Source organism: Pithys albifrons, chromosome 10, assembly GCF_047495875.1.
Source record: "Pithys albifrons albifrons isolate INPA30051 chromosome 10, PitAlb_v1, whole genome shotgun sequence".
In the NCBI taxonomy this organism is placed as follows: domain Eukaryota; kingdom Metazoa; phylum Chordata; class Aves; order Passeriformes; family Thamnophilidae; genus Pithys; species Pithys albifrons.
The window spans coordinates 21,334,946-21,350,522 of NC_092467.1; the positions used below are offsets into that span (position 1 = coordinate 21,334,946).

The window sequence follows — 15,577 nt, forward strand, 5'->3', positions numbered from 1 at the left end:
TTACATACTGAAAACAAAAAGTGGCATGAAGGTTCTTAGAAGCCAGTCACATGAATTTGTATACAGCTATTAGGTCACAAGTTAGGGTTACTGTTAGAGTTACGTTTAGGATTAGGGTTAGGCTTCTCTTTTGTGTTAGGATTAGGGTTTGGGTGTTTTTTCAATGTTAATGGCACAGCATCGTTGGCACCTAAGAGACCAAGGCTGCCATGTTTTCTCTTGGCACAAAGCTCAGTCCTTCCTTGGTACCAGTGGGACTGGGAAATTGCCATTTTTCAGCCAAGAATTGAAGATGGATGAAGATTCCTCTTGGAAAAGGAATCAAAGAGGAAAGGTGCCAGCCCACAAAGGGCCTGCCTGTTTCTCTCTATTCTGCCAGACCCCCTCCTCCCTCCACTCACGACTCCTGGGTTAGGAGGCTGACTTCAGAGTTTGGAAAAATTAGTAACTCTTCAGCAGTTTGTAAGTCTATGAGTAACACTACAGGTTATGAAAACATGAGACAGATCTTTTTTTTCTTTAATCTTTAATTGATAGCAAACAATTTATAGCATTTTAACATTCTGACTGCCTGGGGTCATAGCTAGTTAATAGTAAACCCAGAAATGATTTATCAGACTTCTATTTTCTAGCTTGGGAAGCTGGACTAGGCAGAGCTGTTTACTTAGTAGAAATAAAATAGTAAAACATTTTACTTCCAGAACTAAACTGAAAGAAATAAAAGGCACAAAATTAATCCATAACACTAGCACTATATAGCACTCCAGTGAAAACAAGACAGTCACTGTGTAGCCTGATTCGGTTTAGAAAAGCGCTGAACATGGATGAGACTGTAAAGCTGCTGGAAAAGTACCATTTCTGTTGAAATTTGACTAAGTAATGAATGATCAGGATGTTTATAAGAGGACATTTCATCATATCCCAGGTAACAGCTTTGATTCTTCTATCCTGCATTTAAACTTGATTTGCCAGTATGAGATCAGATTTATTTCCTTCTGAGGGTTACTTAGACCTTAGGGATAAAGGACAAACACTGAGCCCTTGCCGCTTCAGGTCCTGCTGCACTTGAGCCCAACTTGAGGAGTGAAAACTGACAGTGAATCTGCATGTTTCCTTCTGAATCACTCCTAGCCCTTTGGTTTATTTTTCAAGAGGAACAGTCTTTCCTACATTTTTTCTTAGCTTTCATAGCAAATGATGCACTGTCTTCTGAGGTCATGTGAAGATCTTCCATTATGTCTGATAAAAGCTGACTGGCAGAGGAATTATTTAGGAAAAATGCATTAATGTTTCCTCCCATCTAGAAGAATTTAGATTGCTCTACCTTGCTTCCACAGATGACCAAAAGTTTGGAATGAATTAAATAAGGATAAGGATTAAGGGGTTGGAATGACCAATATCAGTTTTGAGGAAATACTGTAAATAAATCAAACCTGGCTAAGCAGAAATTAAAAGGGAGATGTAATGATATTCTACATGAGCATAAATACCAAAAACAAAAAAGAAAATGTTTAGGGTAAAGCCCAAAGAGATAAAACTAGTGCTAGATTGGGCAACGGAAAATATCACAAGAATGTACTCCAGGTGAAAGGTGGGTGGCTTTGATCGTTCTGGTGAGAATACTGATGCAACACTGAACAGGATGCCCAAACCTGACAGCCTGGTTCAACCACACACAATTCATTCAGTATTTTTTTTATTTATTTAAATAATTATTTTTACACTGAAAGAGGTGGTTTGTTGTTTGGTTGTGTTGTTGTTGGAGATTTTTTCTTTTTTCATTTTGCTTTGTTTTCTAATTATGTGATTGTTTTCATCTTAAAGGCCAGAAAAAAAAGAGAGTGAATCATTGCAGGCAAGATTTGTGTAAGTAGATTTTTTTTCATGTGAGAATGAAAAGGTAACATTTATAGAAAGATGTTTGGTTTATGGTAGTAACACAGACCACTGGGGTTTTCAGAAAGATGCTTGTAAGCTATGAAAGACAAGAAAAGAAATTTCTATTCTTGAAAAAGAAAATATTTTCACCTAATGTTTCACACTTGCTAATAATAACCCCTATAAGTTTTTAAGATTCTACTTCTTAACTAACAGCTACATCCTAAATGTAAAATATAGTGTATGCAAGCATAGAGTTTAATTAGGAATATAGAAATCACCAATAATTACTTCATACTTTTAAACTGATTACAGAGCTTCCAATTTTTAAGAGATTATCAATTTAAATCAACTATTTTTTTATTAAGTATATTATGTGAAATATTTTTCCTTTACAGCTATACTTTTCAGATGTATTGATTGATCAGAATGAATGAAATCATGTTTTTTTAATTTTCACTGCTCTGCTGAGTCAGAAGTTAATCTGGGACTGTACATTCCATGAAAACATCATACTTTATACAGATCAATGAGCAATAATTCTTTTAAGAAGTCCATACCTGAATGAAAAAATACAAATGGGGAACTTGTGGCTGCATGAAACCGCTGTCTCTTTCATTACTGCTGTCCAAAGGCCGGGAAAAGTTACTGTTTTGAAATCTCAAGTTTCCATGTTTCACTTTGAAAACAATTTTTTCAAAATTTGCATGTGAAAACAATATATGTCAGCAAGGCCAGTACCCACAGTAAATGTCACAGGCAGATGAGCATATATCATAAACAATTTACAGTAGTAAAAAAGAATAGGCCAAAGTGACTCAGAGTTTTGTAAGAGTACTGAACATAGGATCCTTTCTTGCCAGAATCTATTCTTTGATAAAATTCATTGTGATCTGATATTTTTCATCAGCTATTTACAGCAAGTAATATTTAATGTTTTACTGAAGTTGTCTGTCCTTATGTTTGATGAGGTATATTAACAACAGTATTAAAAAACTGGAGAGAAGTTACTGAGGCCATAAGTAGTTGTGTAGCAGTTTAGCTGTATTGGGAGTCACCTGTGGAAGGAATGCACCAATATCCATGAGCTGTTAATATCTCCATAAGATGTACATTATCCTTTCAGGGAATATGTAAATCGTAGCTGAATCCAAGATGAGAGAAAAGTTTTTCTAACTGAGCCAACAGTTACAAAAAAAAAAAAACTCAAAAAAACCCTCAAAAACTAGAACAACAACAAAAAAATAGAAAAAGTTAAACTTAAGCAAAAACTAATGACCCAAAATGTAATGGTCTTGTTATTGCTTCATTATCTTGAGGAAGCAGCAAATTAGTCTTCACTCTCTATAAAGAGCACCCAAAACTGCACACAGCATTTCTGACGTGACCATGTAGTGAGAAGCTTCTGTTGTGCTTACATAACCCTCATGTCACAAACTGTCACAGGGAGTCAGGTTTTCAGGTTAACCACTGTGGTTTTAAATATGCTAATGGGGAAAAAATAGGATATCTATTAAAAATACTAAAATCTATTAAAGAACTTTTTTGTTAGAATTAGTGGCTTCCTGAGTCAGAGGGAAAATGAGTTACAGCTTGTAACATAGAACATAACCATGCAACAACATCACCATTGATTTAGGCTTTGCTAACTGAGCAATTAATTTTTTACCATTGCATAATCAAGCCCTCACTAAAACAGAGAAAAATCGTGTCACATTTCCCTGGAATGTTTCTGGGGACAAGCTGCACCCAGGGGTCTTGCTGGTGCAGAAGGCAAAAGAGAGGAGCTGTAGTTAAAACTTGCTTCACTGAAACACTAGCAGAGAGGTCAGTCATGCTGCTGAATTTCAGATGTGGATACAGGCAACAAAATGAGGCCTACAGAAGTAATTTGGTTTAACAATACAGAACATCAACAACTTTCTAACACCAGATAATTTAGATTAGGCAGTGAAATAGTAATAAAAAAATTAAGGCTTACAGGTCATATCACATTAATTTAAAAGAGAAATTACAGGCATGTAGAATTCTTATTTCACTTTATTTTTGAAGGGAAAAAATTGCTTAACATTTCTGATCAGAGATCAAGTAGTTAACCAGCTATCCTCTAGAAAAATCCTATTCCAAGCTATTAGATATGGACTAATGAGAACAATTGTGCAGCAGAGTGGCTTTTTACAGTTTTTCATGCTTTCCTACATAATCACAATGAGGTGGCAATATGATAGTGCCCTGATAAACTACTGGATTGAAGCATATAAATTTTTTGCTAGATTTAGGATAAGGGTTTCCTCAAGAACAGTGTTCCAGCTGTGCTTTTCAGCTGACCTTTCCCTGGGTTTACATATGGCCAATAGGTCCCCCAGCATCAGGTAGGTTTCACTCACTAATCTTCAGGTAAAAGAGCAAACTCTTTTACCTGATTTGCGGCATAAGAATACTTAGAAACAGGGCAGAAGAGTGCAGGAATAGAAAAACAAGACCTATACAAGCATAAGAATCACATGTAACAAAGAAATACTCAAGTACAGGCATTTGTTAAATGGGAAGTACAGTATTTGTTCTGAGGCTGTCTCAGTGAGTATGTCTGAAGTGATCACAAGGAGGCAATCTGGACATTTAAATACAGAAAAAAAAAGCTGAGTTAGATGATCCATGGGAACTGTTTGCACTCTTATTAGTCTGTGGCCAAGGCACAGCATTGGACATAACTTCTTTCCCTGCAGAAAAGACAGAACCAGACAAATTTCTGATCCAAAGGACCTGCAGTTCCTTTGGTAAAGGTTCAGAAGCAGTATGTGAACACTGTTTATGTTTACTGATGAGAGGTCCTGACCCCAGTTTTTCATGTGTTATGATGAAGTGGTTGAGACAGCAAAACACACAACCTGCTGAGCTGTGAACCCCCATGAAGGTTAATTTTATGATCAATACAGAACACCAAAGATCATACACTCCATAACATTTAATCAAAAATTGAGGGAATAGGATGAGATGTAGACTACTGCTGCTAAAACCTGCTGGAATTACTCTTTTCCAAATTTAGTCAGTCTCTCTGCTGAGAGATTCACAACACTCTGATTGTGATTCAAGTGTTTAGGATCCTTGCATGGATAGGATTTTTGTGATATATGAGAAAACAAGAAGAATGAAATATAAATGTCAGCTGTAACAATGCCTTGTTGTAGAAAAATTAAGGCTGTGTTAGAATTTTAATTCCTTCCTGAGTAAATTACTCAGACAAATTCAGGCCCACAGGAAAAAGAACGCAGATTGAATTTTGAAAAGCAGATATGCTCTTGTCAACATTATACACATGGGACAAATAAATATTAGTGTGAATTTGAGCTTGAACGAACTATATTTCAGCATAATTGCAAGTAGTGTGAACTCACTTAGGTATAATATTTCATAAGGAATTGCCCCTTACACTTTACTAAAGTGGGTAATATAATTTCTGCCCCTGTTTTTTAGATGAGTTTTCTAACCAGGCACATCATTTCCAATCAGACACTACAACTATCACCTTTAAACACAGCAGAACACTTATCTTGACAGATGCAATAGCACTGTAAATTATGGGCAAGATTCATATAAAGCAAATAAAGATGCATATAAAGCAATGAAACTGAGAAATAATTTTCTGGTATTAGAGCCTATATTAGTCTTGGAGACTGATGATGCATGTCCACAATTCTTATGCTGTGTTGAAGGGCTGAGAAATTGTGCAGGTACCAAAACTGTTGATAAGGAAACAGAGAAAACGGCTGGCCTAGAATAATCACCACTTACCTGCCAGAAGGCAAAACAGTGTATTCCATGGCCCATATATCATCCTGCCTTTCCTAAAGGATTTTGAGAACAGCTTTGGGATAGTGTTCCCATGTTCTGTTGAAATATTAAAAAAAAAAAATTACATGGAATCAAAAGCCTGGCCAAGAAAAGAAAATCATTGCCAAAGAAAAGAGGGAGTGAATAAGTGGATGCATTAACAGTATAGAAGGGAGGTGTGTGGTGTTTAACTGAAAAGTAAGAGATATCAGAAAGCATATACAGAATTTTATTTTTGGGGGTGGGCCGTGGGAAGCAGTAAAGAAGACTGTTGTGGGAGCCTTACTACAGCTTCACTCTTCCCCATCAGGGTCTCTAGCCCTAAAAGTGCTTAGAAGCACCATATCTCCCTTTCCTAATAAAGATTTACAATGGTAAGGTAAGTTCCAGTGTTGAGTAGAAAGGAATGTATGCATGTCTAAAAGAAGTTTTATGTCTGTATTTTCCTGATAGACAATAAACAAACATTTAATGTTCTTTTGGAAAGCAAGAGAAGTTCAGATATCTATTTTATAAGACATATATTTTCATGACTATGAAATAGGAGGAAAGGTCAAGGTGAAGTACTTCTAACTGTTTCTCTATTCCTAGATTTTGGCCACTGAATAATAGAAACATCTGAACAAGAAAATTTGTAAATTATTTACATTAATAGTCAATTCATGAACAATCCTGCATTTGGACACATGTATATGTGACTGCCATATACAGAAAACACACTCACCTGTCTTGTCACATAAGCAGAGTGGCTGAATTCCAGCTTTGAAGACACATCTCATGAAATCCATGGATTTTGCTGCTGTCCCTGGGAACTTTCTGATACTCATTTGAGCCACAGGCTGAAAGTCAAGAATTTTGGAAGTCAAAGACAGAACACCCATTGACTTCAGCAGGATCGTACTCAGCCAAATAAGTGAATGGCTGTTTACTCACAGGGTAAACACAGACCAGTCTGCATGTCTATCACTAGAGCAAAAGCCATAGAAGAAATAATGCTGGCAATACATAGACCTAAATTTAGTGCAGTTAAGAAAATCTTCATTGAAAATTGAGCAACAAAGCAGGAATTAATCGGATAATAACTGCAGTGTATGAGTACCTAGGAAAAAAAGATCAAAGGCAGATTGTGTCTGTACAGTCACAAAAACCATATCCTGATTTATGTCCAGGAGCTGTTTTTCCTGGAATTAAGATGAGGAATCCACTGTCACTCTAAAAATTAAGAGCGTCACTACACAATGTATTCAAGGCTTTAAACAATACTTATAGTCCAGCAAGGATCCATAATAGTCAGCATAAACAGTTTTATTTAATTTGGTTTTAAAGCACAGTTTTTTTCCATATATGACTTGAGCAACATCCTTTGCGAACGATAGCAGCTAGGCAACACTTGGCTCTTGCAACAGTACAATCTCTGTACGTTTAAGAACATTGCACAAAAGTTTTTTTCTTTTCCCTTTTTTTTCTTCTTAAGAAAGAACTGGGAAATGAGGGAAGTGAGTAAAATTTTTAACATTGGCAGATTGTTTGCTTTTATGTAAACAGCCTCAGGGGATTTGTTGAGGCACAGTGCTCAGACAAGCAGATTCTATTTCATAATAAATGAGCTTTTAAATTATTCTGACATATTCAATCACACAAACAAGTTCTTTCCAACTCAGAAAATTTCTCAGAGATTTTTCAAATCTTTTTTGTTACATCAACAAATAACCTTACATTTCTCCTCAGATAACTCTTACTTGCTTTTTTCCTAAATGTTGGTCTCATTTTCATTTACATCACCAGCCAATCCTAGCACTAGGATTTAGAAATTTACAAACATTTCATAGTAATCTTGATAATGTATTTGTAATGTATTGACTCAAGTCCTAATGAAGGTTTGTTTTAAAGAGATGTAAACAAGAGAGACTTTTGCAATTTCTATTCTAATGCAATTTGGCAGCAGAGACTCCTACAGAGAGGAAATGAGCTGTCCCATGGTTAGTGTACTGGTCTGGAAATCAGAAATTCCTGATTTAGTCCTCTGTTCTGCTATAGACTTCTTGAATGACCTAAATAAATCTTTCTCTGCTTTCTGATCACGTGTAAAATGAAATAATACCTGTTTCCTAGTTAAGAGATGGAGAAAAATGAAACACAGCTGAAAAGAGCTTAGTGTTCTATCAGCCCAGTTGAGCTGTTCTTTTGCTCATACTGTCACTTCATCTCTATCTGCAGTTTTCATGTAAGAACAAACCTTTAACAATTTATCAAATGCCTTTCTTTTTTTTCCACTCCAGTAGTCTTTTCTTGTCTTTCCTCTATTCTCTGTGTATTGTTGACTGTCTTATCCCCCACCATGAGTCTGCCTTCATCCCTGGACCAGCAGCCATCACTGACATCTGCTTTCAGGTACAGAACCAGGTAATTTTATAGTCTAATCAAGGCAAATTATTCCCTCACTACTTCTTCATAAATTTCTGGAAATTATAACATATATAAGACAAAATTAAACACTTTAAACCACTCTCATAAATTCTACCTTGCATAACACACATTTCATCCTGATTGCTGGAACCAGGGTGCTCTTTCAGAGGCAGACCTGGACAGAGTGCTTAGAAGTCTTCAGTTCACAATGTCCCATGATAAAAAAGAAACCACAGAGCTTTTGCCTTTAGAGCTATTTCTCTTAAATGCTGTTAACCATGTATATACTATTAATAAGTATGGAACATTTTATAATATAAAAAATAGTGTGTCAAAATTGAGAGAAGATGGAAGAAATATCCAGCGTAATTTACACTTTCAAAAGTATTCTTTGAGAGAAATTGAAGGAACTTTGATAACCCAAACTACTGAAAACCAGGTTGCTGATTCCAAAAAAGAAAATTATTTCTTTAGTAACCACATATAAGACTGCCCTTTATAAACTCAGCTACTTTCAGTCTGAGATTACTTGGGGATTAAAACACAGATTCTTCAACACTTGTTTTGTGAAACAAAAAAAAAAAACAAAAAAAAAACAAAAAAAAAAACAAACAACCAAACAAAAAAACCACCAAACCAAAAAAGTATTGGAAAACCAGACTTGAGAGACGTGTACTTTGTTCCATTCCAGAATTTGATCCATGTCCATGTATGACTAGGTTTTGGGGTGTTTTTTACATTCCTAATCCCACCTTTAAAGTATCTGTTAGATCTATTAGCCAAGTGTATTTCAAAGACTGTAGATATGGTTACTGCCCATGGAATTCAGAATTATTGTGGACAGTGATGACTCAGACCAATGGTTAACTTTTCAATCATAAAATATCAGGTTGGAAGTGCTTTGAAGGATCATGTGATCCAACCTTTCTTGGCAAAAGCACAGTGTAGTCAAGATGGCCCAGCATCCTGTCCAGCTTAATCTTGAACTATCCAAATTTAATTAACAGCCCTAGGTAATCATTCATATTGCTTGCCCTTTAAGATATCACTTAGTTTAGACAACAGGTATTTATACATACTTGGAAGATAGAAATTTATACTGTTTCCTGGTTTGTGCACTAATAATAAAATCCACTCTCAGGATGGAATAGTTGTGATAGAATAGTCAAATTATTCTCTTGACTTTGGTGAAAAATAATATTGGAGCACTTAAATAAGAAAAACTGCAAGTATACTGTAAAAACTCCATATATTTATTCCCACTGTATCAAGTTTGGCCTCCTAGTCATGATTTCACTTTTGTTTAACAGTGAAAACAGGAAATAAAGCAGAGACTGGTGGATTTCACTGAACTGTTGCACCATGACTGTAGGAAAAAAATAAATAAACTAATCCTGTAATTTACTTTGGGAGTGGAAAGCTTGGGAGATAGGACTGAGGAAATTCTAAGTAGGTTAAAGGTGATGAGTCGATATTGCTATATTATCTGGCCCGTGTATAATAATCCTAATCTGGTTGCCTAGAGAGAAGGGAGGTCAGGCCAATCCTTGCTATAAAAATAACAATAAAGCTTCTATGTAGAACTAATGCTTATGCTGCACTTATATCCCAACTCTTGTTGGCATTACCATTATAAGATCAAGGGAGGGAGGAAACGTCACAACTTTACAAACAAGTGACCCAGGTTTTCTAAATCATTCCTATTCCCTGACTCTCATTACATAGTGATATGTCATCTACCAAGAACTAGAGAAAGTAATATATATAGTACATGTAGCATGAGGTATGTGACATTTGGTGAGCCAGCCTTTCTTGTTTTTTTTTTTTTAAGGATACCTGTTTTCAGAGGAGACACTAACAGAAGAATTATCAATTCAAGCTGTTAAAATAACCTTTTGTCTGTAATAAGTAGCTCACAGTATAAAGCTTAAAGCAGAGATTAGTTTGCTGGCAGTTCTGGAAGAGAAAACAAAGTTGTAGTTTCCGCTTGTGGTGCCTCCTGTATAAATGTTGCAGCAAAATATTGTTTTGCTACAATGTTGCTACATTGCTTTGTAGCAAAAGAATGGGAATGGCGAGGCAGATGGACAGTGGATAATGCTGCATCAGGGCCTCATATCTTACAGACTAAGAAGTGCATACACAACTGGAGTTATAGCAGTGAAACCAAGGCTTGCAGGAGTTTCAGCTCTGTACCCAGATTAGCAAACCCATCAGCACAGGCAGAGCAGGGCATTAGGACAGAGTCCAGTCCTGGGGGCAGATCGGCCACGAGCAGTATCTGCAAGCATTTCTGTATGATCATCAAACCAAAATCACAAAGACACACTTATTTAGAGAAATTTCCTTTCTCTGCAGTACTTTTAGCTGAGTAGTTTCTCTTTTTTTTATATAAAAGCCCTCCCAGAAAGTGCAACTACTGACTTACTGTTTTCCACAGAATTTAGTTTTGTTTTCTTGCAGTGACATTCCAAGGCCTCCTTGCTATTAAGAAAACCTCAATGTTATTTGACACATTGAACTTGAAGATAGACATAAGTGGGTCTGACAGGAAGTCTCCCAAAGTGTAATTGAGAGACTGTTAAGTTTTTCAGTGTAGCCTTTTCAAAGATATGCAGCATCCAGTAAGGGGAAAAAAAAAAAAAAGGAAAAAAAGGAGGTAAAATCTATAAAATTATAATATTGATTATTTAAGAAAGATTACCCTAATGACATATCTAGCCTACCCAAAACATCACCTTCTAACTTCACATTCTTTCTATGAGCTAGTCTTGGCAGGTGTGTTTCACTTTATCAAAGCTATATGTACTGGACAACTGCTTTAACATTTTTTCTGTGATTGCAATGCAAAATAACAGTAGTTGTATGTATTTAATTCAGTGGCCAGCATATCAAATGACAGTTTGAGATAGCAGAATGCTGGAAGAGGGGAAAGGAGAGTGAGTGCATTCATAACAAGCACCTAAACAAGCTATTTCCATCTCTCCAATGCCAGGGCAGATAAAGCAATTTCCAGCTATTTATTTTGTGCTTGGACAAAGAAGAAAGGATTTTTTTTAATTCCTATTTTCCATATGAGACTCAATCACTTCTGAAGCAAATGCACCTTAAGGGGTAGAAGAAAGCCGACACTCTGCTTGGCTCTACAGGAGAGGTGACATGGGTTTCCCATCATGTGTCTGACTCTTTTCTGAAACAAGACACAGCCAAAACTCTCATTCATCTCTCTAAACCATATTTGTGTTGGACAGTTTCTAACAGCATTATTTCCATTCTTATTCTGTACTCTACATTATTGCAAGACAAGTGTTAAAAATTGTCTTTCATTCTGTCTCCTTTCTCTACATTTTATTTTACCACCACTAGAGAGATGTACCTAATTGGAAAGTGCCAGTTGAAGATGCTGAAGTTGACACTGGCTGTAACTGTTGTAACTCTGATGCTGACTTAAAATACAAAGCTCTGGTCCAAAAAAAACCACTGGCTTTTAACAAGTTTAAATGTCATAATGTCCTGAACTAAACCTGCTGGTCACATTATTTAGTGACAAGTAAACAGTATCCTGAAACAGAGTGTGTGTATCACCTAAAAAAAGACTCAGTTCAATATCCAGAGCTGACCTTCTAGTTCTATTTCTACACACAATCAAAGGAAACCGTGAATCCCGAAATAATATCAACTTTAAAGACATTCCCATATGAATTCAGTTTGAATTCCAGTGTGTCAGAAAGAAGGAAAGAAATACATCTAAAACATCAAAATACCTCTCCTCTCTATGCTGGTTGCTTTACTGAGCCTACTTTGATTTTTATAACATTTCACATTGATTTTCGGTTTAAATAGAGATATAATCCTACTGATTTCTTCTGCAGCTGACATTAATACAGAAACCATGTAAATAATTGATTTTTTAATTCAGTGGCCAACAAGGAAAAGAACCCCAGAAGTTAGTGGTTATTGTTTTGGGTCTGTCCCAAACTGAAATGCTTCCACATACTCAGCCAATTAAGACAGATCATTTGAGATTAAACAAAACATTTCATTCAAACAGAAATAAATCACACATACTTAACAACGCCAGCAAGCCAGAATCAGAAAACTGTCAAGGGGGAAAAAACCCTGTTATGTGCCTGCCCTTGTGTACCAAAGGCGGTGATCCTGTGGCTCTTAGTTTGCAGAAGCCCTCCAGGCAAACCAGGGGCCGTTCCCATGCCAGGCAGGGCTGGTTTTTGTGGGAGGTGCTGGCTGCATCCTCTGAACCCTTCTCTAGAAGAAAGGAGCCAGCTGTGGCCAACACTGTTTGCCTGGATCAATGGCAAGTAACATGTTCAGCACAGGGAACTCTTGTCAGCTCCTGCCTATAAACTTTTTTCAGTTTCCTCTCCTCGGCTTTTCAGTTACAGCACTTTGCTCCCCAATCATGTGAAACAGGAAACATCACTTTTTTCTGTTGGAAAATCATCCAAAATATGGGTCACCTGAGCATTAATACTGCCCTGTTCACTCCAAGAAGAAATTTCCCTCTAGGTCTTCATCCCACAGGTAGACCAGAGCAGTAGATTGGGACATCATGAGAACAAACCCTGTTCAGCATATGTCCTGGGACATAAGTTTTTTTCTTCTTGTATTGCCTGAAATAGTATATTTTGAGAAGTAAATTGTTCCCCAATAAAAAGTTAGTCCAAGGTATTAAAGAAAAATTCATATACCTCTTTAATTCTGTTGGGACTTAATGTATACCATGCTGATAGTCCAGATTTCCTCAGAAGTTATTTGAATTTCTAAATAATTTCATGCTTTTGCTTTTTTGGAAAAAAACCTGGATGCTCATGTTGAAACTCCTCCTGAAAAAATAACTATGAAATTGATTCTCTTCCTATACAACTTTTTCTGATAAGAAAAGCCTTGAATTTTAACATATAAATTAATTACCCCATACAAAAAAGTAAACACAGTTATTAAGGCCAGTAATGGAACCACAATCCACACAGAGGACACATGCATGACCACCAAAAAAGAAAGATATTAGTAGATCTCTTTCTTTCAACATACTAAAGGACATCATTCTTTACTGGTCACTCCCTTTAAGAGTACTTTTGACGGCCAAGTTTTGTCAAACTGTTGAATTCAATAAAACCAGGGGAAATTACATTTTCAAAGTTCACTTAATGCTTGAAGTGAAATGCAGATGTTTAACTCACCGCAAACATCAATATTTTGTTTATTTAACAAAGAGGTTGAGGAATTCATGTGCCTCTTCTGGAGTCACATTGTATGCTGCCTTCTGAGACTGCTCTCACTCATGTCAAACCCTCCTGGCTTGTAAATTGGGCTCAACACTTACTGCACCACAGTAGTTGAGCTTGTGAGCAAAACAAGGTGTGCCTTCACAGCCCTAGATAACAGCTGCATAAAAAAACAGCAAGAAGAAGGACTGTAAAGGAAACAACCTGAATTTCTGCAAGAAGTTAAACAGAATTATTTAATTTTTTCCTTTCTGAAACAAAATTCAATAGCAACTCAGAGTTGTATAATTGGAATTTTCTAATATCAGGATAAGTCAAAAGGCACAAAAGAAACGTGAAGGTTTTAAAAATCAGACAAGTTTTTCACTGCATTTCAGCTATTGAAGTCTTTTTGACCCTTTGCTCTTGTAGGTTTTATCTTAAAACCTTATGCAGGAAAAAGCAAGTCCTACTCACCCTGCTTCGTTTGGACAAACTGCTTCTGTTTTAGAAGACAAAAGTATATGAATCACATATCATGCAATGCCTGACTTCAGCCTGGAACCTTGAGCTACCAAAAATAAGCACTAAGTCAAAGAAAAATGATAGTGGGTGTGATTGTCATAATTTAAAATTATGGCCCCTGATCAGGACAGCCTTTGACTACCTGAAGTGTTTCTGCAGTGTTGTATCACACTGGTTGAATATCAGGGCATTGGTCCACTGAAACATCTGAAAAATATTAATAAGTTGATAAAGCCACTTCACAAGTGTGAAGATCAGTCACTAGGACTGTGTTCCTAATTCATATTCACCCTGCAAAGGAGTAACCTCCCTCAGCTACAGCAGCAAATGAGCGCACTCTGGAAGACTATGAGCTTTTGTGTTTGCTTTGTATATAATGGAAATGTTGCTTAAGAGTTGTTGAGCAATCTCCTGTGAGGAAATTTGTGATTATGAGAAACGTTTTCCTAAGGGATTTTCTATTTTGGAAGATGTTATGTGCTATGATTTGTGAGGTGTTTGAACTTGAAAATGCTTGGGGGTAGGGGTAAAGGCTTCTTTGTTTGAGTGGTTGGTTATTTTAGGTTTTGTTGTTTGAGAATTTGTCTGCACTGTAAGGCCTAATAAAGAGTTAATTCCCCACTTTTCCCCCCAAACTCTCTTTGTAGCTTCTGTTTCGTTATCACCTCCCTGACTGCACTGATGATCCAAACCCAGCATAAGGTGCACATTAGTACATTGCACAATGTCAGGCCCTTTTGGCATCCCACCAGACAGCAGCTGATTCAGACACAAGTGGAGTCACTGGGAACCTTTTCCCTGACCTCACAGGACTACGAGAAGGCCTAAGAAAACCATTTCATTAATCTAGTCATTTCCCTCGTGAACATCACCAGGACAGCTGAAGCACACAGATATTAAGATCACACACTATAAAATTGATGGGTTCATTGTTAAAGAGTAAGGAAACAGCCTCAGCCAGTCTTTCTGGTTCTCCCTCCAGTTCCTCATGCTTTGGGAAGCTAATTCTTTCTTGGGGGTTCTGAGTGTGTCTTTTTTTCACTATAGGGTGAAGTCCCATCTTGGAACTGTCCAGCATGAAAATGTTTAAAGAAAGAAATTTCTTCTTGGTCTGACAAGTGCCTCGTCTCAATGTGGTTTATTTTCTGTGCTGTTTTCTTACATTATACAAAAACTGCAAAGTATTCTTTACCTCTCAGATTGTTTTGACCTCTTCCTTTCCAATAGGAAATAGGATCTGTATCATTTTTCCCTTCCAATAACACAGCAGAACTCATAAAACAGTAAATAAACTGACTGTTGTCTACTTGGTAACAAAAATACTGGACTGCTGCCATCTTTTGGTTACGCTCTAAGATAATTGCTGTCAGTTTGAAATTGTTTTCTAAACCAAACACAGGAATAAAGTATTCTAAAGACATTTATGAGTTTGTGATAATAAATGAAATTCTCTAGATAAATACAAATCCATGAACATTTTCTCTGTCGTCACTTAAGTTTCAGAAGCAACCTTAGTGTATTTTTATGAGAATCTATGGGAAGGCCTGCTGGAGGCAACAGTTTCAGCATACTTGAAAACATTACATTTTAGACTTTTTTTTCATTACAGGCTCATCACTGCATAACTTGTGATTCTTTCTTTTGCATTTCACTCTTCGCTTTTGAAAATTATTTCACCACTTCAGTGTATTTTCTGAAGTCTTTACTGATCT

General features: G+C 36.5%; 1 long non-coding RNA gene across 1 annotated transcript; it reads left to right on the top strand.

Moving 5' to 3' along the window:
* Positions 1-674: 674 nt before the first annotated feature.
* Positions 675-15,194, top strand: LOC139676362 (uncharacterized). Its single transcript, XR_011698644.1, has 3 exons — positions 675-925; positions 1,825-1,866; positions 14,913-15,194. It is a non-coding gene; the product is annotated as an uncharacterized lncRNA (long non-coding RNA).
* The last annotated feature ends 383 nt before the right edge of the window (positions 15,195-15,577 follow it).